General features: G+C 38.2%; 1 long non-coding RNA gene across 1 annotated transcript in view; it reads right to left on the reverse strand.

The window, feature by feature from the left end:
* Positions 1-25,196, reverse strand: part of Gm38835 — a 47,535-nt gene extending 22,339 nt beyond the window's left edge. Inside the window, exons 1-2 of the long non-coding RNA XR_869183.1 lie at positions 25,139-25,196; positions 24,486-24,570 (exon numbers count right to left, since the gene is read on the reverse strand). This is a non-coding gene — a long non-coding RNA (predicted gene, 38835). The remainder of the gene's footprint in view (positions 1-24,485; positions 24,571-25,138) is intronic.
* Between the last annotated feature and the right edge of the window lie 927 nt (positions 25,197-26,123).

The following is a 26,123-nucleotide window of genomic DNA, read 5'->3' on the forward strand; positions in this document are numbered from 1 at the left end:
AGCTTTACTACAGAGCAATTGTGATAAAAACTGCATGGTACTGGTATAGAGACAGACGAGTAGACCAATGGAACAGAATTGAAGACCCAGAAATGAACCCACACACCTATGGTCACTTGATCTTCGAAAAGGGAGCTAAAACCATCCAGTGGAAGAAAGACAGCATTTTCAACAATTGGTGCTGGCACAACTGGTTGTTATCATGTAGAAGAATGCAAATCGATCCATACTTATCTCCTTGTACTAATGTCAAATCTAAGTGGATCAAGGAATTTCACATAAAACCAGAGACACTGAAACTTATAGAGGAGAAAGTGGGGAAAAGCCTTGAAGATATGGGCACAGGGGAAAAATTCCTGAATAGAACAGCAATAGCTTGTACTGTAAGATCGAGAATTGACAAATGGGACCTAATGAAACTCCAAAGTTTCTGCAAGGCAAAAGACACCGTCAATAAGACAAAAAGAACACCAACAGATTGGGAAAGGATCTTTACCTATCCTAAATCAGATAGGGGACTAATATCCAACATATATAAAGAACTCAAGAAGTTGGACTTCAGAAAATCAAATAACCCCATTAAAAAATGGGGCTCAGAACTGAACAAAGAATTCTCACCTGAGGAATACCGAATGGCAGAGAAGCACCTGAAAAAAATGTTAAACATCCTTAATCATCAGGGAAATGCAAATCAAAACAACCCTGAGATTCCACCTCACACCAGTCAGAATGGCCAAGATCAAAAATTCAGGTGACAGCAGATGCTGGCGTGGATGTGGAGAAAGAGGAACACTCCTCCATTGTTGGTGGGATTGCAGGCTTGTACAACCACTCTGGAAATCAGTCTGGCGGTTCCTCAGAAAATTGGACATAGTACTACCGGAGGATCCAGCAATACCTCTCCTGGGCATATATCCAGAAGATGCCCCAACTGGTAAGAAGGACACATGCTCCACTATGTTCATAGCAGCCTTATTTATAATAACCAGAAGCTGGAAAGAACCCAGATGCCCCTCAACAGAGGAATGGATACAGAAAATGTGGTACATCTAGACAATGGAGTACTACTCAGCTATTAAAAGAATGAATTTATGAAATTCCTAGGCAAATGGATGGACCTGGAGGGCATCATCCTGAGTGAGGTAACACATTCAAAAAGGAACTCACACAATATGTACTCACTGATAAGTGGATATTAGCCCCAAACCTAGGATACCCAAGATATAAGATATAATTTGCTAAACACATGAAACTCAAGAAGAATGAAGACTGAAGTGTGGACACTATGCCCCTCCTTAGATTTGGGAACAAAACACCCATGGAAGGAGTTACAGAGACAAAGTTTGGAGCTGAGATGAAAGGATGGACCATGTAGAGACTGCCATATCCAGGGATCCACCCCATAATCAGCATCCAAACGCTGACACCATTGCATACACTAGCAAGATTTTATTGAAAGGACCCAGATGTAGCTGTCTCTTGTGAGACTATGCCGGGGCCTAGCAAACACAGAAGTGGATGCTCACAGTCAGCTAATGGATGGATCACAGGGCTCCCAATGGAGGAGCTAGAGAAAGTACCCAAGGAGCTAAAGGGAACTGCAACCCTATAGGTGGAACAACATTATGAACTAACAAGTACCCCGGAGCTCTTGACTCTAGCTGCATATGTATCAAAAGATGGCCTAGTCGACCATCACTGGAAAGCGAGGCCCATTGGACTTGCAAACTTTATATGCCCCAGTACAGGGCAACGCCAGGGCCAAAAAGGGGAAGTGGGTGGTTAGGGGAGTGGGGGTGGGTGGGTATGGGGGCTTTTGGTATAGCATTGGAAATGTAAATGAGCTAAATACCTAATAAAAAATGGAAAAAAAAAACTTCTTATCTTCCACTTCACCCTGAAAAGACTAAGTGATCAGTCTAATGTCCTAGTTCCTTCTCAATAGTGAAGTTTTATTCATACTGTCGCTCAACTTTTACAGAGATGCAGTTTTCTGCAAGCCAGATAAAGAGTAGTGGGTACTCAAAGCAAAGAATAAGAAAGAACATAAAATTAGAGAAACATCTTTTGAGAAAAAGACTACAAGTCTGAAGCAGTAGGCAGATAGGCATGATAAAGAAACAAGATGTCTAAATTTGCTTATTTGGCTTAGATATTGACATCTAACTAAGATGCCACGAGCATGAATTTATTCCAAAAATATTCTTACTTCAGTAAAATTGTAACATATTAGATCTTTGGAGATCTGAATTTGCAGTCCTACTTTTGAAAATAGCTGTTTGGAAAAAAAAAACTGCCTTGCTCATATTGTTTTCTCCATCCTTTTAGCTAGACATTTTCTGCATGAAATTTAACATAAATATTAGCATCAGAGCTATAATTTCAGTCTATAAGTGTTTAAGTCACAAGAGTCTGGCCTCATTTGGGCACTGATTGAGACCAAGATGAATCTGAGTGAGGAAATAGTTGCTTAACTCTGTTGCTTATGGTGGGCTCTCTAAGGTAGGAGACACATCTCAAATCATGTTTGCATAAAAAACTCCAATTACTGTTAGAGCAAAAGTTTAGGAAGACTTCTGTCTTTTCAAGTCTTCAACATGAAATGTTCTCATGAACTTCTGAAAACGTGATTGCAAATAAATGTTTTCCTGTCAATGATTTATGTATTGTAAGAATATCTTGCTTTGTTTACCATCAGTTCCAGCTCTAATAAAATGTTCATTTCTATGTTCAGTATTTCTTATGAAATTTATTTTATATATTTCAAACAAAAGTAGACAGAGCAGGAATACAATTAATGACATAGCAGTTTTCTACCAAAAATATCAGTATACAAATATAATAAGTAATTCAAAAACTGATAAAAATTATTTCTTAATTATTAAGACAAAACAATATTACTTAAAATGCCTGAGGTAAACCTGGACGATCTCAGACCACTACATAATCTGCTTCATTCTGACATATGAGCATATGTCTTTTTAGCAAGGCACTGCAGGATATAGACATGTTAGCTTTTCTGAATGCAGAGCTCTGAACTGTCGTAGCCAGATTGCCTTGACAGGATTTGGGAACAGGCCTGGATCTCAACACTGTCAAGCATGAATTCACTAGATTGTCAAAATGTAGTCCTTTAGACAACAACAACAACAACTAAAAATGTTAAGTTTGTCGAATCTTGACAGAGGAATGGCAAATGTGAGAAAAGGATGGGACCTGGAGTTTGATACGGGTGCAGGATAGATTATGAGGACTGGGGCATGTTTAGAGCTTAACATTGACTTCACAAGAGTAGACAGTGAGAACAATGAAGTTATCTTAAGGTAGTTCTCTTCTTAGAAATTAGCCAACTTACTTGGATAAAAGGCCTACTTTCCATTTATATACATTTAAGCAAGTCAATATATTCCTCGTAGTTTCTTCCTTAAATTTGACCATAGAACAGGGAATTATTTGCTATACAGATTTGTTAATGAGAATGACACATGTAAACTTTACTTTTATCTGCCAGATGTAATTATCATCTCAGAAGCTTACTCTTCCTGGCTTGTTCCACTGATTTTTCTGCCTCAAACTCATCTCCAAGATAACTGATCTGATTTCTCTCACTTTCTCACTTAATTGTTCTGTGTGGTCTCACACAAACTATGGAAATTTGTTCTTATCTTCTGGTAGATTATCATTCTCTGGTTAGTTCTGTCTTCACCTGCTACCTATCTCTGTCTGTTAACATGTAAGTTCAGCATATCTATCTCTGACCCATTCTATCAAACATTTCCTAAACTGTCACTTTATCTGCTCCACAAAGAGATATCACATTCAAACTGCTTCCTTCTACAAAATAACGTTAACTATGCTCTTTGAGGTTAAAGGTGTTTATTACAGGGTATGTCTGTATTTCAGCCAGTAGGACTAAATATGTGTGGCCTACTTGCATTCCAGTCTAATCAAATAGACCTAAAAAGTTTTTGGATGTGATCCATTGACAGAAAAGCCACGTTACTGGATAAAAATTGCTCTATAGACTTGTGTCATACATTAATTTCAGTACATTTGTAAATGGATCTGATTGTTGTTTGTTGTTTTTTATATAGAACAGTATAAATTAATAACATAAAATAATTTTATATTAGCTTTAGTCTCACCTACATTATATAAAGTTATATAACCATAATTTTACAGATTACACTTTTCTTATTAAACATTATATGTGTATATATGTATATATATATATATATATATATATATATATATATATATATATATATATATATATACACACACACAGAGACATAAACAGTGAGACTCACATAAATATATTTGGATATTTGGAAAATACCTGCCAAATTTTCCTAGACGTCATTATATTATGGTCTAGTAACCTATAAATTCAACTTGACACAGACTTGAATATCTGGGGAAAGGATCTAATCTGAAGAATTATTTCTACTGTGGTAGCTCCTGAATATGTTGTCTTTATTGCGGATTGATGTAAGCGTCCCCACCCTATTGTTGGTGGCACCATTAATGAAGCTAGGGATCCTATGCAGGTAAGAAAGCTAAATATTTTAGGTATATTGTCATGAGTGCTATAGCAGTTTCTTGAGGTAGAACTAGTCACAGTTTTCTCAGGAAATTCCAAAATGTTTTTTAATTGAATTTTTTACGAGATATTTTTATTACATTTGAAATATTATCCCCTTTCCTGGTTTCCCCTCCAGAAAGCCTCTATCCCATCCCCACTCCTCCTGTTTATATAATGGTGCTCACCCACCCACCCTCCCAATCCTGCTTCCCTGTCCTGCCATTCCCCTACTCTTGGTCATCAAGCCTTCACAGGTCCAAGGGCCTCTCCTCCAATTGATGTCCACAAGACCATCCTCTGCTACGTATGGAGCTGGAGCCATGGGTCCGTCCATGTGTGCTCTTTGGTTGCTGGTTTAATCCATGGGAGCTCTTGAGGTTCTGAATGGTTAATATTGTTCATCCTGTGGGGTGGCGAACCTTTTCAGCTCCTTCAGTCCTTTTTCTAAATCCTCAACTAGGGACCTGGTACTCAATCCAATGGTTGCCTGTGAACATCCACCTCTGTATTTGTTAGGTGGAGCATCGCAGGAGACAGCTATATCAGGTTCCTGTCAGCATGTACTTCTTGGCATCTACAATAGTGTCTGGGTTTGGTAATTATATAATGGATGGATCCCCAGGTGGGGCAGTCTCTGGATGGCCTTTCCTTTATTTTCTGCTCCATGCTTTGTCTCTGTATCTCCTCCTGTGGGTGTTTTGTTTCCCCTTCTAGAATTGAAGTATTCATACTTGTGTTTTCCTTCTTCTTGAGCTTCATGTGGTCTTACACACCCTCCAGCAATGAAGTACTACCCTGGCTCCATATCATCTCCAGTATGTGCTATCTTTAGAGGTTTTCTTTCTCTTTTTCTTTCTTTTTCTTTTTCTTTAGTCTTTGATATTTGTAGGTGTATAAGATTGGCATTTCCCTGATTACTAAAACTTTTGAACATTTTGTTTTGTTTTGTTTTGTTTTGTTTTGTTTTCGTTTTTGAGACAGGGTTTCTCTGTATAGCCCTGGATGTCAGGGAACTCACTCTGTAGACCAGGCTGGTCTTGAACTCAGAAATCCACCTGTCTTTGCCTCCTGAGTGCTGGGATTAAAGGTGTGCACCACCATGCCCTGCTCATAAATAAGTACACTGTAGTTGTCTTCAGACCCACCAGACGAGGGTGTCAGATATTACAGGTGGTTGTGAGCCATCATGTGGCAGTTGGGATTTGAACTCAGGACCTTCAGAAGAGCAGTCAGTGCTCTTAAAGGCTGAGCTATCTCACCAGTCCTGAACATTTCTCTAAGTAGTTCTTAGCTATTTGATGTTCCTGTGTTGATAATTCTCTATCTCTGTACCTCATTTTTGAAATCGGGTTATTAGTGATGTTAATATCTAACTTCTTGAGTTTTTATTTTTTTTCCATTTTTTATTAGGTATTTAACTCATTTACATTTCCAATGCTATACCAAAAGTCCCCCATATCCACCCACCCCCACTCCCCTGCCCACCCACTCCCCCTTTTTGGCCCTGGTGTTACCCTCTACTGGGGCATATAAAGTTTGCAAGTCCAATGGGCCTCTCTTTCCAGTGATGGCCGACTAGGCCATCTTTTGATATATATGCAGCTAGAGTCAAGAGCTCCGGGGTACTTGTTAGTTCATAATGTTGTTCCACCTATAGGGTTGCAGATCCCTTTAGCTCCTTGGGTACTTTCTCTAGCTCCTCCATTGGGAGCCCTGTGATCCATCCATTAGCTGACTGTGAGCATCCACTTCTGTGTTTGCTAGGCCCCAGCATAGTCTCACAAGAGACAGCTACATCTGGGTCCTTTCAATAAAATCTTGCTAGTGTATGCAATGGTGTCAGCATTTGGATGCTGATTATGGGGTGGATCCCTGGATATGGCAGTCTCTACATGGTCCATCCTTTCATCTCAGCTCCAAACTTTGTCTCTGTAACTCCTTCCATGGGTGTTTTGTTCCCAAATCTAAGGAGGGGCATAGTGTCCACACTTCAGTCTTCATTCTTCTTGAGTTTCATGTGTTTAGCAAATTATATCTTATATCTTGGGTATCCTAGGTTTGGGGCTAATATCCACTTATCAGTGAGTACATATTGTGTGAGTTCCTTTTTGAATGTGTTACCTCACTCAGGATGATGCCCTCCAGGTCCATCCATTTGCCTAGGAATTTCATAAATTCATTCTTTTAATAGCTGAGTAGTACTCCATTGTCTAGATGTACCACATTTTCTGTATCCATTCCTCTATTGAGGGGCATCTAGGTTCTTTCCAGCTTCTGGCTATTATAAATAAGGCTGCTATGAACATAGTGGAGCATGTGTCCTTCTTACCAGCTGGGGCATCTTCTGGATATATGCCCAGGAGAGGTATTGCTGGATCCTCCGGTAGTACTATGTCCAGTTTTCTGAGGAACTGCCAGACTGATTTCCAGAGTGGTTGTACAAGCCTGCACTCCCACCAACAATGGAGGAGTGTTCCTCTTTCTCCACATCCACGCCAGCATCTGCTGTCACCTGAATTTTTGATCTTAGCCATTCTGACTGGTGTGATGTGGAATCTCAGGGTTGTTTTGATTTGCATTTCCCTAATGATTAAGGATGTTGAACATTTTTTCAGGTGCTTCTCTGCCATTCGGTATTCCTCAGGTGAGAATTCTTTGTTCAGTTCTGAGCCCCATTTTTTAATGGGGTTATTTGATTTTCTGAAGTCCACCTTCTTGAGTTCTTTATATATGTTGGATATTAGTCCCCTATCTGATTTAGGATAGGTAAAGATCCTTTTCCAATCTGTTGGTGGTCTTTTTGTCTTATTGACGGTGTCTTTTGCCTTGCAGAAACTATGGAGTTTCATTAGGTCCCATTTGTCAATTCTCGATCTTACAGCACAAGCCATTGCTGTTCTGTTCAGGAATTTTTCCCCTGTGCCCATATCTTCAAGGCTTTTCCCCACTTTCTCCTCTATAAGTTTCAGTGTCTCTGGTTTTATGTGAAGTTCCTTGATCCACTTAGATTTGACCTTAGTACAAGGAGATAAGTATGGATCAATTCGCATTCTTCTACACGATAACAACCAGTTGTGCCAGCACCAATTGTTGAAAATGCTGTCTTTCTTCCACTGGATGGTTTTAGCTCCCTTGTCGCAGATCAAGTGACCATAGGTGTGTGGGTTCATTTCTGGGTCTTCAATTCTATTCCATTGGTCTACTTGTCTGTCTCTATACCAGTACCATGCAGTTTTTATCACAATTGCTCTGTAGTAAAGCTTTAGGTCTGGCATGGTGATTCCGCCAGAAGTTCTTTTATCCTTGAGAAGACTTTTTGCTATCCTAGGTTTTTTGTTATTCCAGACAAATTTGCAAATTGCTCCTTCCAATTCGTTGAAGAATTGAGTTGGAATTTTGATGGGGATTGCATTGAATCTGTAGATTGCTTTTGGCAAGATAGCCATTTTTACAATGTTGATCCTGCCAATCCATGAGCATGGGAGATCTTTCCATCTTCTGAGATCTTCCTTAATTTCTTTCTTCAGAGATTTGAAGTTTTTATCATACAGATCTTTCACTTCCTTAGTTAGAGTCACGCCAAGATATTTTATATTATTTGTGACTATTGAGAAGGGTGTTGTTTCCCTAATTTCTTTCTCAGCCTGTTTATTCTTTGTATAGAGAAAGGCCATTGACTTGTTTGAGTTTATTTTATATCCAGCTACTTCACCGAAGCTGTTTATCAGGTTTAGGAGTTCTCTGGTAGAATTTTTAGGGTCACTTATATATACTATCATATCATCTGCAAAAAGTGATATTTTGACTTCCACTTTTCCAATTTGTATCCCCTTGATCTCCTTTTGTTGTCGAATTGCTCTGGCTAATACTTCAAGTACTATGTTGAAAAGGTAGGGAGAAAGTGGGCAGCCTTGTCTAGTCCCTGATTTTAGTGGGATTGCTTCCAGCTTCTCTCCATTTACTTTGATGTTGGCTACTGGTTTGCTGTAGATTGCTTTTATCATGTTTAGGTATGGGCCTTGAATTCCTGATCTTTCCAAAACTTTTATCATGAATGGGTGTTGGATCTTGTCAAATGCTTTTTCTGCATCTAACGAGATGATCATGTGGTTTTTGTCTTTGAGTTTGTTTATATAATGGATTACATTGATGGATTTTCGTATATTAAACCATCGCTGCATCCCTGAAATAAAACCTACTTGGTCAGGATGGATGATTGCTTTAATGTGTTCTTGGATTCGGTTAGCGAGAATTTTATTGAGGATTTTTGCATCGATATTCATAAGAGAAATTGGTCTGAAGTTCTCTATCTTTGTTGGGTCTTTCTGTGGTTTAGGAATCAGAGTAATAGTGGCTTCATAAAATGAGTTGGGTAGAGTACCTTCTACTTCTATTTTGTGAAATAGTTTGTGCAGAACTGGAATTAGATCTTCTTTGAAGGTCTGATAGAACTCTGCACTAAACCCATCTGGTCCTGGGCTTTTTTTGGTTGGGAGACTATTAATAACTGCTTCTATTTCTTTAGGTGATATGGGACTGTTTAGATGATCAACTTGATCCTGATTCAACTTTGGTACCTGGTATCTGTCCAGAAATTTGTCCATTTCGTCCAGGTTTTCCAGTTTTGTTGAGTATAGCCTTTTGTAGAAGGATCTGATGGTGTTTTGGATTTCTTCAGGATCTGTTGTTATGTCTCCCTTTTCATTTCTGATTATGTTAATTACGATTTTGTCCCTGTGCCCTTTAGTGAGTCTAGCTAAGGGTTTATCTATCTTGTTGATTTTCTCAAAGAACCAACTCCTCGTTTGGTTAATTCTTTGAATAGTTCTTCTTGTTTCCACTTGGTTGATTTCACCCCTGAGTTTGATTATTTCCTGCCGTCTACTCCTCCTGGGTGAATTTGCTTCCTTTTTTTCTAGGGCTTTTAGATGTGTTGTCAAGCTGCTAGTATGTGCTGTCTCCCGTTTCTTCTTGGAGGCACTCAGAGCTATGAGTTTCCCTCTTAGAAATGCTTTCATTGTGTCCCATAGGTTTGGGTACGTTGTGGCTTCATTTTCATTAAACTCTAAAAAGTCTTTAATTTCTTTCTTTATTCCTTCCTTGACCAAGGTATCATTGAGAAGAGTGTTATTCAGTTTCCACGTGAATGTTGGCTTTCCATTATTTATGTTGTTATTGAAGATCAGTCTTAGGCCATGGTGGTCTGACAGGATACATGGGACAATTTCTATATTTTTGTATCTATTGAGGCCTGTTTTGTGACCTATTATATGGTCAATTTTGGAGAAGGTCCTGTGAGGTGCTGAGAAGAAGGTATATCCTTTTGTTTTAGGATAAAATGTTCTGTAGATATCTGTCAGGTCCATTTGTTTCATAACTTCTGTTAGTTTCACTGTGTCCCTGTTTAGTTTCTGTTTCCACGATCTGTCCTTTGAAGAAAGTGGTGTGCTGAAGTCTCCCATTATTATTGTGTGAGGTGCAATGTATGCTTTGAGCTTTACTAAAGTGTCTCTAACGAATGTGGCTGCCCTTGCATTTGGTGCGTAGATATTCAGAATTGAGAGTTCCTCTTGGAGGATTTTACCTTTGATGAGTATGAAGTGTCCCTCCTTGTCTTTTTTGATAACTTTGGGTTGGAAGTCGATTTTATCCGATATTAAAATGGCTACTCCAGCTTGTTTCTTCAGTCCATTTGCTTGGAAAATTGTTTTCCAGCCTTTCACTCTGAGGTAGTGTCTGTCTTTTTCCCTGAGATGGGTTTCCTGTAAGCAGCAGAATGTTGGGTCCTGTTTGTGTAGCCAGTCTGTAAGTCTATGTCTTTTTATTGGGGAATTGAGTCCATTGATATTAAGAGATATTAAGGAAAAGTAATTGTTGCTTCCTTTTATTTTTGTTGTTAGAGTTGGCATTCTGTTCTTGTGGCTGTCTTCTTTTTGGTTTGTTGAATGATTACTTTCTTGGTTGTTCTAGGGCGTGATTTCCGTCCTTGTATTGCTTCTTTTCTGTTATTATCCTCTGAAGGGCTGGATTCGTGGAAAGATATTGTGTGAATTTGTTTTTGTCGTGGAATACTTTGGTTTCTCCATCTAGGGTAATTGAGAGTTTGGCCGGGTATAGTAGCCTGGGCTGGCATTTGTGTTCTCTTAGTGTCTGTATAACATCTGTCCAGGCTCTTCTGGCTTTCATAGTCTCTGGTGAAATGTCTGGTGTAATTCTGATAGGCCTTCCTTTATATGTTACTTGACCTTTCTCCCTTACTGCTTTTAATATTCTATCTTTATTTAGTGCATTTGTTGTTCTGATTATTATGTGTCGGGAGGAATTTCTTTTCTGGTCCAGTCTATTTGGAGTTCTGTAGGCTTCTTGTATGATCATGGGCATCTCTTTTTTTATGTTTGGGAAGTTTTCTTCTATTATTTTGTTGAAGATATTAGCTGGCCCTTTAAGTTGAAAATCTTCATTCTCATCAATTCCTATTATCCGTAGGTTTGGTCTTCTCATTGTGTCCTGGATTACCTGGATGTTTTGAGTTAGGATCCTTTTGCATTTTGTATTTTCTTTGACTGTTTTGTCGATGTTCTCTATGGAATCTTCTGCACCTGAGATTCTCTCTTCCATTTCTTGTATTCTGTTGCTGATGCTCGCATCTATGGTTCCAGATCTCTTTCCTAGGGTTTCTATCTCCAGCGTTGCCTCGCTTTGGGTTTTCTTTATTGTGTCTACTTCCCCTTTTAGTTCTAGTATGGTTTTGTTCATTTCCATCACCTGTTTGGATGTGTTTTCCTGTTTTTCTTTAATGATTTCTACCTGTTTGGCTGTGTTTTCCTGCTTTTCTTTAAGGGCCTGTAACTCTTTAGCAGTGCTCTCCTGTAATTCTTTAAGTGACTTATGAAAGTCCTTCTTGATGTCCTCTATCATCATCATGAGAAATGTTTTTAAATCTGGGTCTAGATTTTCGGTTGTGTTGGGGTGCCCAGGACTAGGTGGGGTGGGAGTGCTGCGTTCTTATGATAGTGAGTGGTCTTGATTTCTGTTAGTAGGATTCTTACGTTTGCCTTTCGCCATCTGGTAATCTCTGAAGCTAGCTGTTTTAGTTGTCACTGTTAAGAGCTTGTTCTTCAGGTGACTCTGTTAGCTTCTATAAGCAGACCGGGAGGGTAGCACTCTCCTTAGTTTCAGTGGGCAGAGTATTCTCTGCAGGCAAGCTCTCTTCTTGCAAGGCAGGTACCCAGATATCTGGTGTTCGAACCAGACTCCTGGCAGAAGTTGTGTTCCACTCACTAGAGGTCTTAGGATCACATGTGGAATCCTGTGTGGGCCCTTGCGGGTGTCAGGCGACTCAGCTGGCAAGGTAGCCCGGGGCTCGAGTCGAGCGGAAGGGACTTGTGCCCCAGATCAGGCCCGGGTAGCCTGCTTCCCTATGTACCACAGTCTCAGGTTCTGCGCGATTGGATTGGGGCAGGCGCTGTGTTCCACTCACCAGAGGTCTTAGGGTCCCGTGGGGAGTCACAGTCCCATGTGGGCCCTTGCGGGTGTTGGGCAAGACTCTGCTGGCAAGGTAGCCTGGGGCTCGAGTCTCGAGTCGAGCGGAAGGGCTCTTGAGTTCTTTATAAATTTTTGATATTAGCCCTCTGTCATATGGAAGAGTGGAGAAAGTTCTTTCCCAATCTGAAGGCTGTTGCTTTGTTTTATTTACAGTGTCTTTTGCCTTACAGATGCTTTAGAGTTTCATGAGGTCTCATTTATCAATTATTGATTTGTTCTGTTCAGGAAATTCTCCAACATCCCACAAAGACACTTGCTCGGTCACAAGTCCCTTCCGGTCCACGCCAGCACTGGGGTACCTTGAGCACAGAGTCTGCAGACACCTGCAAGGTCCCCACAGGAACCTCCATGGGATCTTAAGACCTCTGGTGAGTGGAACACAACTTCTGCTCCAGTTCAGTCGCTCGGGACCTGAGATTGCATTAAATAGGGAAGCAGAAAACCTGGCCTGACCAGGCTCACAAGTCCCTTCAGGTTTGTGCCAGCACTGGGGCACCTTGGGCCATCTAGAGACTGCCGTACCAGGGATCCATTTCATAATCAGCCTCCAAACGCTGACACCATTGCATACACTAGCAAGATTTTGCTGAAAGGACCCTGATATACCTGTCTCTTGTGAGACTATGCCGGGGCCTAGCAAACACATAAGTGGATGCTCACAGTCAGCTATTGGATGGATCACAGAGCCCCCAATGGAGGAGCTAGAGAAAGTACCCAAGGAGCTAAAGGGATCTGCAACCCTATAAGTTGAACAACATTATGAACTAACCAGTACCCCGGAGCTCTTGACTCTAGCTGCATATGTATCAAAAGATGGCCTAGTCGGCCATCACTGGAAAGAGAGGCACTTTGGACATGCAAACTTTATATGCCCCAGTACAGGGGAACGCCAGGGCCAAAAAGTGGGAATGGGTGGGTAGGGGAGTGGGGCGTGGGAGGGTATGGGGGACTTTTGGGATAACATTGGAAATGTAAAGGAGGAAAATACCTAATAAGAAATATAAAAAAAAAAAGAAAGAAAAGAAAAAAGATGGAGAAGGAAGGGAGAAAAGATAATAGTAAAACTCTTAGGTATATTAACATGATCCTTCCTCAAGGGTCCTGGAAGTCCCTTCAATCAAGGGGTTCTGGGTGTGCAAACTATCCCAAGTCTGGAGATTGGTTCACAGGTAGAGATTCTCTATGGCCACAATCCAATGTAGCTTTAGTTATTTGAGATTTTTTTCACAAATAAATCAAATAAAATGAAAATAAAAAGACACTTGCTCAACTATGTTCATATCAGCTTTATTCGTAACAGCCAGAAACTAGAAATAACTTAGATGATCCTTAACTGAAGAATAGATAAAGAAACTATCCTACATCTACACAATAAAATACTATTTCGCTATTAAAAACAAAGACATTATGAATTTTGTCAACAAATCAATGGAAGTTGAGAATATCATCCTGAGTAAGGTAAGACAGTCCCAAAAGAAGATGCCTGATATGCCCTTACTTATAAATGCATATTAGCCATAAAATACACATACCAGGCTATAATCCACAGACCCAAAGAATCTAAATTAAAATAAAGGCATGAGTGAAAATGCTTGAATCTCACTTAGAAGGGGGAATAAAATAGTCATAAGAGGCAGATGGAGGGAGGGAACTGAGAGGGAGGGGATGGGGGAAAGAATCGAGGTGGTCAGGTTCAGCTGTGAGAAGGGGAGAAGAGATGGCTAGATGGTCATTAAAATAAATGGAAATCTGCAACAAGGGGAGTAAGGAGGTCGGAAGGGGGGGAGATCTTCAGGAGGAGACAGAGTCCTGGGATAAGGGATGTGCCCAAGAATCATTGTGGGTGACATTAGCTGTGTCTCTGTTACAGAGACAAAAACCACCCATACAACTGTCGAAACAAGTTTATTCTGTCTACAACAAATGCAAGCACAGGGGAAGGAGCAGAGACTGGTAGAACGGCAAACCAGTCATTGGCCCAACTTGAGATCCATGCATAGAAAAACACAAATCCCTGACACAATTAATGATACTGTGTTATGCTTGCAGAAATGACCATGATTTCATTTGAGAGGCTTCAACCAACAGCTGACTTAGACAGGTAGACACTCACAGCCAAAGAGTGGATGGAGTTTGGGGACTTCTCTGGAAGAATAGGAAGAAGAATCACAGGCCTCAAAGTGGATAGGAACTCAACAGGCAGACCAACAAAATCAACTAACCTAGACCCTTGGGGCTCTCAGAGTCTGAACCATCAACCAAAGAATATGCTCAGGCTAGACCTAGGCCTTTCTACATTGATGTAGCAGATGTGAAACTTGTTCTTCAAGTGGGTCCCAAACAACTGTTGCAGGGACTCTCCTAAAATCTGTTACCTGTTTTATTAATTAATTTTTGATTACATGGTATTAAGAGCTTAAGCTCCTCCTCTTTCTAAACCATATTTTTTCATCATTTAATACAGCCAAGAGAAATCTTTTTCTTGAAGTATCCAAAGTGGGGGCATACACATCTCTTTTTTTCTATTTTACTTTTTTAGGTATCTTTTTATCCTTTTATTGAAAATAGATTATTTTCTTATGTAACATATCATTTAAATTTTTTTCTCCCTCTACTTTAATGCTCTCAGCTCTTTACTATCTCTCCTCTATGGAGATCCACATTTCTATTTCTCATTAGAAAATCAACAGGCTTGTAAATGGATTAAAATAAAAATAATGCTATTATATAAAACAAAAACTTCCATATCTGGATAGGACAAATAAACAAACAAATGGAAAAGAGCCCAAGAAAAGGCACAAGAAACAGACACAGACACAGAAATGTATTCAAAAATCAGAAATCTTATAAAAACCCTAAACTAGACTCCAAAATACAGAGGCAAAATCCTATATGGAAAAGAGAAAAAAATATTTATAAAGATGCCATTGATTTTGTCTTCTGCTGTCTATCTATTTCTGGGACTATCCTTAAAAGTAGTGTGTTTCCCTAGTGAGACTCCTGCAGAGAATCCCAACCTTCCATTTGCAAATGGTTATCAATTGCAGATAGCTTCTGGGTTAAGGATGGGTTAAGGATTGTGGCCATTTCTCCTTTTAGCTCTAGGGTCTCATACTGAAGAAGATGCTTTCAGGCCTTGTGCTGCTGCAGCATCTGTGAATTTATATGTACATAGACCATGTTGATTCAAATGACCTTATTTGTTTGGCTTCTGCTTAGGTGTTTTGATCATGTTAATTTAAGGTTTCTTTTCCTTTGATTTTCTCCACCCCATCTGCCTCTGACACTCTTTTTGACTCCTGTTCAGCAATGTTCCCTAAACCCTAAAAGAAGATATTTGATAGAGACATCCATTTGTAGATGCAGGTTCCAGTGCCTATCGCTCTCTTCATGCTATCTGGCTGGAGGTTGTCTCTGTTGCCAACTTCTACAGAGGAAGCTTCTCTGACAACGCCTGAGCATGGTATTTATCTCTGAGTATTCAAACTGTCATGTGAAGTCGACTTATTGTTTTCTTTTTTAGGGGGGGTGTTTGTTTGTTTTGTAATGGTAATATTTGGTTTTAGCTCACACACCCAGGATAGAATATCTGGCTTCAGTTTCTTGGTCACTCAAGCAGTGTCAGGTATCCATTTGATAGAGTGGACCTTAAGTCACGTTGGATACTGGTTGTTTACGTTCACAAGTTTTGGTCTTCCACTGCACTAGAATAACAAGTGGACATCTCCTTTTTTTAGGTAAGGGCATTTTATTTTATGGCTGCATTTAAAATATATTCGGTGCCTTTGACCTTGGTTTTACTTCATTCTTCTATGCCTATTTTTTATAGGTTTGGATTTTTCATACATTGTCACATTTCCTGGATGTTTTGTGCCAAGAGTTTCTTTTTAACAATTTAGCATTTTAGCTGACCAGCATTTCAACATCATCTATTATATCTTCAAAGCATAAGCCACTCCTCCATTCCTTTTATTCTCTTAGTGAGACTTACTTCTCAGCTTCCTATTTGAATTCCTAAAATTTTCATTTCTAGTTTTTGCTGAGTTCGGGTTCTCTGTATTGATTTTATTTAAACATTTAGAATTTGGATTGTTTAATTAATTTTATTCCATTGTGTTGAGTGTTTTCATATATTTAAGTGATTTATTCCTTTCTTCTTTAAGTAACAGTATCACATTCATAAAGGCGATTTTAAAGTCCTTGTCTTAAGCTTCTGCTATGTTTCGATTCTCTGCACTGACTCTGGTAAGGTTGTTGGACTATAATGAAAACACATTCTCTTGGTTAATACTAAGTGTGTTTTTATGCTGACATCTGGACATCTTGGTTAGTGAATACTGTAATTCTGGATACTGATGTCTGCTCTTTTCTCTTTTGGATGGGTGTTTTGTCCCTTTGTTTCTGATACCTTCCCTGCTTCTTAGGAAAGTTTGGTGGCTGTGTGTTGCCTGGTAAGAAATTTTTCTGGGATATCCCTTGGTGCTAGCACTGGGGCTTCCAGGTAAAATGCATTTTAGGTATTGGGAACTGACATTTAGAGAGAGATGGGATAAGGAGGATGTTGGTGATCCATGGGAAGACAGAATTCCAGGTGTTTAACTAGAATTTTCTTAGTCCCCTGTGAATGAGGCAGAAATTAAGGAGAGGCCACAACAGGTGGTTTGATGGAAAACAGGGAATGAACCTGGGGATTTGACTTAGAAGAATGGAAGTATTACCTGTAGTTAGCTTCCCAGCTTCCCTGGTTAGTTTTATCTGAAGGTGCCTGCTGAGATAAAGGGGTGCACACTGAGGAGAAATGTCAAAGGGAAAGATTTGTATGATCCACCAGAGAAGAAGACAGGAGTTATGGCAGGGCACTTCATGTGGTCAGCTACAGAACTTGAAGTAAGACTACGGATTGCAGGATTGGATTTCGAGGGACAGAAGGAGAGGTAAAGTTTTCATCTACCTTATCTGCCTTTCTGGCCACATCATAGTTATGAGATAGAAATTAGTAAGCATTGTATTAGTCCATGGTATCAGAATTGACTTGGAGAAGGTAAATTTATAAACTCACATATCAGCCTCAGGGACAAAAATGTTCTAATATGAACAATGGAGTCTGAAGAATAAACCTCTTTTGTTTCCTTGTGCATTGTTTTGTTTTAAAATCAGATTCCATCATATCAATGGGTAGAGTGAACAGAAAGGACCTGGCTAAGCGTCCTTAAGTCCTTCCCTAACTAACAGACTTTCTTCTCTGAGGCTCCACTTTCCAAATGTTCCACAACCTTCTACATAGGAACATCAGTAAGGAGCCAAATGTCAAGTACACGAGTCTAAGAGAGACATCTCAAATTCAAAACATAGTAGTCACATAATATGCTACTTCTTAGTGAGAATAAATATATGCACAAGCTGAGCTATTCTAAATTTTTAAAAGCCTCATCAAATATAATGGAAACAATAGAAGGACTTCATAGAGTTGGGCCAGTGTTATTCATTTTCTTGCTTGATTAGTGGATTTCCATATTTGACAAATGATTTATAAAGTTAAAATAGGGGACTAGTAAGATCCCTTGCTTTGAAATACATCAGCAGAATAAACTTTTTTAGTTATGGTTAAACAATATAATTATTTTTGAGTTTTTCATTTAATGTAAAGTAAATCGTATTTATATTTCATCCTATTTATATGGAGAATTATTAAAGTGGAGTAATATTTTAATCATATCTATATTCTTTTTATCTTGGATATTTTCATTATTTACATTTCAAATGTTTTCCCCTTTCCAGGTCTCCCCTTCAGAATCCCCCTATCCCATCTGCCTCTATGAGGGTGCTCTCCCCATCTATATTCTTATTTGTGTACTTAAAGGGGATATATATATATATATATATATATATATATATATGTATATGTATATGTATAACTTGTTTTATTTAATGTCCAAATATAAAAAGGTGGGTCATTAATGCATAGGACACAGAGTTTCTTGCAATTGCAGGCAAGGCTGAATAAAATAGTAGATTGCTCTTTTGAAAATGTAAAAACTTGGATATTGGATATTGGATTTGCTTTCTATCATCATGATTCATTTATATGTATGCTTTTATGAGTGCCTCCATCAAAGCAATAGCTGAATGTTTAAAATGAGAAAAAAAAATCTGTGAAGCGATTTCTATTCGACCAGAAAACCATCAATCATACATTTGAAAAGGTAGTTTTACAATGTTATTGAAAAACAACTTGGAAAAAGAAAAGAGATAGATGATAGTCGAAATTTTGAAGTTTTACAAATATGATTTCAGGCTGTGTTTTTTCTAGTCAAGATATAGTGGAGTTTACCTTTGTGTTATTTTATTCAAGTCTTTCCAAATAAAAAACTCATCATAATGAAGATGAGTCTATATAGCTGTTTCCATCCTGAAACATTCTTTTTCTTTGGGAAGAAAATGTTATGTACCTCAACTTAGGCCATTGCAACCCAATCTCTGGTTCATTAGTATAATAGGTAGTATTCATAGTTTTCCTATCTATGATTTGAGTTACCCATAGTCAAACATTTGCCAAACCTATTAAGTTAAGATTCTCCAAATTATAATCCAACAGGTGTAAATTATAAACATTTTGTACAAAATGATGAAATCTGTCACCTAGCTGCTCCATCAAGCCTCAAATATGAGTCTACTCTTCTGCTGTCAGAGCTACTTACTTAGACCTTATTCATTCTTCGTGTCTTCACAGCCATTCTGGTTTTCCTATCCATTGTCATGATATTATAATGTTGTGTTAAATAACACTTTGATATAACATATAAGAATCAGAGTAACACAATGGTACAGCTCCTGCAGTATCGTAATTTCCACTATATCAGTCTTATTGCTCATCAGTACACAGGAATCATTCTTACAGGAAGAAGGGTCAGCGCAGTTCAGAATTTCTGTATCATGATGGAAACATTCATAAAATTTTAATTATACACTCATGTTGTAAATTTTTCAGTTTTGTTTGTAGTTCTCATGGCTTTCATATTTTGCTTAATATGTAAATTCCAATTTTTGACAGTTATAAAAGAATAGAACAAAAGATAGTTATAGTTAGCTTGTACCAAAGGTTTCAGACACCTAAAGTGTTCTTGACACTTCTCTAGTGGCAAAATGAGATGGCTGTATTAGAATGAGAAACAGAGAATTAAATCATCCAGAAATTCAAGCCTTTGGAAAATAATTTTCAAATATCCTCTATTATGAAGTAAAAAAAAAAAAAATTGAAATTGCTTGCTTAAGGGAAAGTAAAGTCTCTAAATGTAATAATAAAGATGGAAAGGTGAGTAGAACATTTATATAACTTCAAAAACATTGAGAATAGGGGCATGTAAAGAAGTGTAGGAGGACTCTCTCTAATCTGCCAGCTCCTTCTAGTACCACTGTGAGAGTCTTGACAATACAAACACCATTAATGTGAGTTTGATTATTTTCTAAGTCTTACATGTCAAATTACTTAAGCCTATGCACTGTAAAGTACCTAAACCATTTAAAAATGTGTGGTGACCTGCTATGCAGCATTTGGAAGATGGAGAGAAGTATTAAGAGTTCAGTGTTATCCTCAGCTATGAGGTCTTAACAATGCAACACAAATACAAGGGTCAGGTGAAGAGAGAATCTCTTGGTCTCATTTCCTTATAAGTAATAATGAGACCATGAAAAATTCACTATTTGCAATGTGTGGAGAAAAGGAGGATTCTTTCCAGAAGTCACCAGTGAATATATACCAGAAAATAAACAAGGAGTACAAAACTAAAGAATGAAAAATGAGAAAGAATAAAAAACTATTCCATCCCCAGCATGATCCCAAGGCTCATCCTTTTACTCTTCAGATCACCTAGAAAGAAGCAAGTCAAAAGGCTCCATTTTCCCATAGAAGTTCAAAAAACTTACCCTGTTTGTTATGCCGAGAGAAAGGTTCTGATTCTATAACAAAGCCAGTTAAAAGTCATTTAAACTTGGCCAATTAATTTAGTAGACGGCAGAAATGAACAATGTTTACTAGCCAATGGAGAGTGACAGCCCTTGTCAGACACTAATCAGTGCCTCATAGAGTGGTGAGAATGATACAACAAGGTGGTCCTTTGTTGGTTTGTTTGCTTGTGGATGTTTTTAAGAATTCTTTAATTACTACCAGTCACTTACACACTTCTGAACCCAATGTAGACTCACAAGTTGTACCTTGTATAGCATAACATCTCACAGAACCTAGGCAAAGTTGTCTAGGGTTCCTACACCAATAGCATTAACAGCTGTGTTTACTTGCTGTTTTCTTTTGTTTGAATGGAAACACTGTCAGATCCTCATTGTGTTCAGGCTCATGCAAAAGCAATGTTCATGTTTTGTCTAGCTAGTATTCTTAGGAAGGGATTTGTGGGCAACTTTTATTGAAAGCATCATTTCACTTCTGCTTCTCATCCTATGTTTTGCTCATGTAACTTTCTATAAAGTGCAAACTAAAAATATACTCTTTCAAATAGACCTCATGAATAGACAAGGTAGAACTTTCCTTAAAAGGCCTGTGAAAACAACATTTTTTTTCTAGGAGTTCTTTGGATGAAGAAAATAGCAGTATTATATTATATCCAATTAGTAAATCAAAGACTCCATTCCTGGAAAAAGAATTTGAAATACCTCCAGAACGTCATAGGTTATGGTAACCAGTGAGAAAGCATCTCAAGCTCCAAAAGGACAGAGCCTAGAATCTTAAAACATTATTCTCATAAATGCAATGGGAATATATGTAAGGTGGATTTTAAGGACTTTCAATATGTAAATTTGCTAATTAGATCAACAAAAATAGAACTGGTGCCTTCTGTTACAAGAAGACTGTCAATATGCAAATATACCAATTAGACCCTCAAGAATGGTAATTGACACATCCTGTATTTAAAATCTGAGGACTAGGAGGAAGGAAGCAGTCTGTGTTGTGTAGGGAGTAGAATTTTATACTTGGTCTCTTTACCCTTCACAATCAGTAAAGAAAGTGTGTGGTGCAAGTATTGGAACTAGAAGATCTAAAAGTCACACAGGTGTAGCTTCCTTTCCTGTAAGTTTAGAATCAACCCAAACTTATTGTCTGCCTGTGTCCTTACAGGATCTTGTGTCAGCTTTACAAGTTCAAATTGGAAAAAAGAATGTAATTGCTTCACGTAACATTCTGAGTCCTAAAATTCCACCATATGAACTGCAACCTCCCTCGATGTGTAGGGACCCTGTCTGCTGCCTAAGTCTCCATGGCAATGGGAAAAGATATGCGATCTCCAATTTAACAGGGATCCAAGCTAAATTTTTTTTCAGGTTAACATTCTATTAGTCAGAATTGTCTTCATTAGGGAAACAAGTTGCACAGATTGTAGGTAGAAAAAAGTGATGGACATTATATAATTTAATTACAATATATTTCATGATTTTTAAAAAATGTTTAATTTACAAATTTAAGATGGTAATATAATTATGGTTCTATCATTTCTCACCAGAAGTTGGAAATCCCCAAACAAATTCAAGGTCATTATTTTATACTTTGGGTACACTGAAAACCTGTATAAATCACTGCTTTCCTTTTAACACTAATAATGCTGTTAGGGGAATGATCATCATAAATTAATGTGTCAAGATAAATAAAACCAATTAAGTACACACTAAAGCAGAAGGCAGGTCCCAATATGATACTGAGAACTGTGCAAAAAGTATTATAGAAGGCTAGGGTATTGGGTTTCCCAAAAGAGTTCACTAGCACACTGCAGAAAGCAATGAGGCCTGAGGTACAGACTGATCTTGGGGAAGAACAGTTTCTATGAATTATTAGAAGGACAGATTTCTATCAGGTTATCATGATAAATGTAGAAAGTTTATATGAGACACCTGGCACATGACTGTATTAATTACTTTGTATATATAAAATGCATATGTTCTTCCAGTTTGGAAACAAACACACAATTTTCTTTTGTGAAGAAAATCTCTGTTTTATCCTGATTTCTCAGACTGCTCCACAAAAAAATCCTCTTCTGATTGCTTAAGTCTCAAAAATAAAGTATGTGATGTTTTGGTTATCCTGATTGTGATATTGTAGTATTTATCACTGACCAGGCATTTACAGAGATGCATCTGCCTCTGCCCACTAAGTGCTTGAATTAAAGTTATGTGACACATCACTAAGCAATATCTAGGTTGCTCTGAAGTTGACTGCTATGAATCTGAATTTCTTCTCATTAGTAATGAACAATTTTGATGGACAGAAATATTTTAAACAAGTGTGGAGACACTTTAAAGGAAATTTGCCAAAAGTGAACTGATGATAGCATTATTTATTTAGTACAGATTCTAGGTCATTCACACTACCTTATAGGGAATATGAATATATTTTGGGGGTTTCATTAAGCAGATTCTAGGTCATTCACACTACATTGTATGGAATGCAAATATATCTTGTGATTTCATTTGAATGTGGATGTATATCCACAATTCCAAATGATCTTGAAAAAAATAAACTAAATATGATATAATAATGTAAAAAAGATTTTCCTTTGGAAATTTAGCATTTGGAAACTTAACAGTAACATTGTATTAAAATATATGTGCCTACAGATGAGGTGATGTACGTAACTAAGGCATTACTCTCAATATGTTTCTATTATGGCTGATGCTTATACCTCATTTCAAGCCTTGTTTTTCCCTGCCTTAAGATGCTTCCTTATGATACTTGGTACTCAGTTGTACTTGCTAAGCAAACTTTTGCATAATTCTATGAAATAATGAAGGGCGTTAATCAGGCAGGGTGGCGTAATCACTGCCCTGAAATGTTGGCACAATATCTTTTTAGCTATTTTTCTTATACATGCCACATTTCCAACCCTTATTCCACCCTGATCACTTCCGATGATCCAATACTAGGTAGGAGAGAAAGAAGGTTAGAAGGGAAAGGGGGCATAGACCTATTTCAGAGCATAGAATATACTTTTCCCTGCTGAAAAGAGGTGTTGAGTTCCTTGGGCCAAGTCCAGTCTTCATTACCAGGATATCTCCAGTTTCTTCTTATTGTCTCTTTGCTGTACACCACTGGATAAACCACAGCAAGAGGAACCAGATACAGCAGGAGGAGTCCAGTCTTCTTCATGGAGTACCTCCTGCCTTGCTGCAGGTTCTGGCATTTATTGCCTCTCTAGAATTCTCAGAATGAAACTGTCAGCAGCTGGCAAAGTTCAGACCCTCTTAGAGCATGAGTCAATCATATTTAATGGTTGTGGACAAAGAGCAACAGCCCCATATTTCACACCCTGCTTTTTTTTTAATATTCATGTCACATAACTAGGTTCTTATAGAAACAAAAACTCTTACTACACTGCACATAGAGCAGAACTTCAGAAAATCGTCAATGCAATGAGGCTATACAATGACTGCCTCTTAGGAATAATCTTGGCTTCTATGAGGGGAGGAATATTAGGGGCTTAATGAGGATTTGAAATATTCCTGAAAAACATAAATGTAATTTGCCATCCTAGAACATGTTAGTACATTCATGCGTTTCTGAATGTACTGTCTGTGAGCCAGTATTGAATGATTGATAGATATTGTCAGTGTGGTAAAAAATATGGAGGTCCCACTGTCCAGTATAAAAGGTACTTAGACGCATGTCATATCAGGGCATGGAGTAAATAGAGGGGATTTAAATATATACTGTAGGGATTTACCTATGTTATATAAAAGTTTTTGTTAAGTTATTTTGAAGCATTCTTTGAACTACTGCTGAAGTAATGTTAAATGAGTGACTATGAGCACAAACAAATGATTTGTATTGACTACAATGTCACTTGTGTCGGACCTCTTAGCACCATAAAATATTTGAAATATTTGAGTCAGGTAGCATGACTGAGACACTCATCTGAAACCAATTTTAATTTTATGTACTCTTCATTCTGAAATCACATCAATGAGTGCTATAATGGAGGACACATGAGATCAGCATAGCCTTGCACCAGTAGAATTTAAGTTGAGCCTTTGATCAATGAGTGATGAAGATTCCAATCAGATAATGGCTTCTCAGGGGTGATGGATGCTTCATTTAGCTCATCTTTTCATTTGTCCAACAAACAAACAAACAAAAAACAAAAACAAACAAACAAAAAAATAAAACAAAACCCTACAAGCTACAGTAACAGCAAGCATTTGCTAAATTGTGTCAATGTAGTATTTCATTTCTCAACACTATATAAATCAGGCAGTGGTATTATTTCATTTACAAATAGAAAAGATGGTAACCAAGCAAAAATGTGAATTTGAGAGTCACCCAGGTCTAAAGTCTCAAATTACATACCATGATTCTCACCTGTTATCCTAGCACTTGTGAGTAGAGGCAGGTAGACAAGGATTTGAAGACCAGCTTCACCAATATATTGAGTTTTGAGGCAAACCTAAATAAACAAAAATAGTAGAAATCATATAAAACCACAACTTAGCCACTATACCTAATGCTATGGAAGCCCTCACAGATACTTATCACTTAAAAGATCCATAGTAATTGGCTGCGGGGAAATTCAGTGAACACTTAAAATCTGTATATTTTATTTTTCCCAGTTTCAAACCCTATATCAGGCTTTTGGATGAAAGACAAAAAAAGAACATACCCTACATGTCTATGTAATAGGACACTTTCTAAAGTGTTAAGAGATAAATTACTCCTAAATGCATTGTGGAAGACTCAGACAATTCAACCATTACATAAAACAACAACTGGGTTTTGTGAATTACGTTCTGAATTAAATGCAGAAATTTCCTTTGGTGTGGGCCATCTGAAAAGAGGCAAATGTAGGTAAGAGTATTATTAGAGAACAAAGGGGCCTAAAAGTCCTCCTTGGGAGATACTATTTTTAAATGAATATTATGGCTAATCCATGTGGGAATCTGGGGCATGAGGCTCCCAATCACGAAACATCCCATCCACGGCCAGCAATTGTGTAAATCAACCACAAAGTGGCACACCTGATTCTGACCATTGAGGGTCTGGTGATCCTCTTGCACTCTTGCTTGCCTTTCTGAATGAACTCTCTCAAATAAAAACAAAACAAAACAAAACAAACAAAAACAAAGACTGGAGTCTAGTACTGCCAACTCTTCTACTTTCATCAAAGAATTCCAATGCACCACCAAGTTCTACAACCTTACCATCTATGACATCGATATGATTGTTACCAACAACCTTCTCCCTGAGGAACACAGGGAGTCTGCGAAAAGCCTAGAGCTCACACAGATGAGATGCACCAAACTAACATTGCACAACTGAAGGATCCCAAATGGGTCTATGATACCCCAGGGAATATCCTAGATAAAGACTAACAGCCTGCCTTCTGACTGGTCTCTGTAAAGCTGCTCTTTAAGCAGTAAACTATGGAAAACCCAAGAGCAAATATAAAAACCTATCTCAATTCTTAGACTACCTTAGAAAAGGCCCTCTTACAATATAGAATTCTGAATCCCAAGACCCCAGGTAAAAAATAAGTTTCCATTAAACCTCTTCTTTTTCCTAAAATTTCCCAGCCTTATAGCCATATTTAACATTAAGAAAAACAAACAGACAGACAAACAAAACCCCAACTCTGAAAGGTAAAGGACTAACACTGAACTTCAGGTTGGATCATGGGAGAGATCAAAAAACCCCCGAACAAAAGTACCAAATGCTGGCTAAGGCTTTCCAGGGGTGGCAGCCAATCCCCATGCTTCCATGCTTCCCACAGTCTGAGGACCATATGGTCTCTGTTTCAAATGAATTTAAAAGGATTACTGGACCATGATATGTCCTAACCTTCACAAACAATACTGACCATGTCCAGAGTGCCATTAAAGGGATATTGAGCTGTTGACTGTTCCTGTATCCCTTATGGCACAAGGGAATTGGACCCAGATTACCTTCTAGCTCACCACCTAAGTTGGGCCGTGGACAACCAAAGGCCCTCTTAGCCTGAGTCAC

The sequence above is a fragment of the Mus musculus genome, chromosome 6, assembly GCF_000001635.26.
Source record: "Mus musculus strain C57BL/6J chromosome 6, GRCm38.p6 C57BL/6J".
NCBI lineage: Eukaryota > Metazoa > Chordata > Mammalia > Rodentia > Muridae > Mus > Mus musculus.